The following is a 720-nucleotide window of genomic DNA, read 5'->3' as shown; positions in this document are numbered from 1 at the left end:
AGGAGAAGAAGAAGAAGAAGAAGAAGAAGAAGAAGAAGAAGAAGAAGAAGAAGAAGAAGAAGAAGAAGAAGAAGAAGAAGAAGAAGAAGAAGAAGAAAGGATGTGCATGATTGTAGTGCAGATTTGTCAAGATTTGTCAGCTGCAAAACCACAACTGAACTAATTCTGGGAAAAAGTCAAGGTGACTTCAAGGACATGAAAACTCCACAGATGGCCAGGATTAGAAATGACAGATAGCTATATTGTCAAGTCTCCATTTCTTAGACTTGGTGTGGCTCCATCATCCTGGATTCTACATCCTAGCCAAACTACGGTGTTCTCCCAGGCTTCTTTGTCGCCTCATCTCACATAACTTCAAGACCCAACTCCATGTTAGGCTACTAAAACCTGAAACGCCCTCCTGAGATTTTCAGTTCAAATTCTTGAGGAAGAGAGAGAATCTGATTAGGTAAAGCGACTCCTTCCAGGCCACTGGATGCTGGACAGAATGAGGAAACCCTGTTGTCTACAGTCTGCTCAGTGGATCTGAAGCAAGACAGTTTAAATTATTATGTTAAATCATATACCATGGATAGAATGCATTGCTATGTATGGTACATAGAGTTTACAACAACTCTATGTGTCTGAATGCATCTGTTGGGTGCAAAGGAAAGTTTGTTCTGCTATATCCTGAGGTTCAGAGACTGAAAGTCCTTGAACAAAAGAATCTGATGTTGAATT

Source organism: Mus pahari, chromosome 11 (genome assembly GCF_900095145.1).
Source record: "Mus pahari chromosome 11, PAHARI_EIJ_v1.1, whole genome shotgun sequence".
Taxonomy (NCBI): domain Eukaryota; kingdom Metazoa; phylum Chordata; class Mammalia; order Rodentia; family Muridae; genus Mus; species Mus pahari.
Note: the sequence above shows the minus strand (reverse complement) of the source record.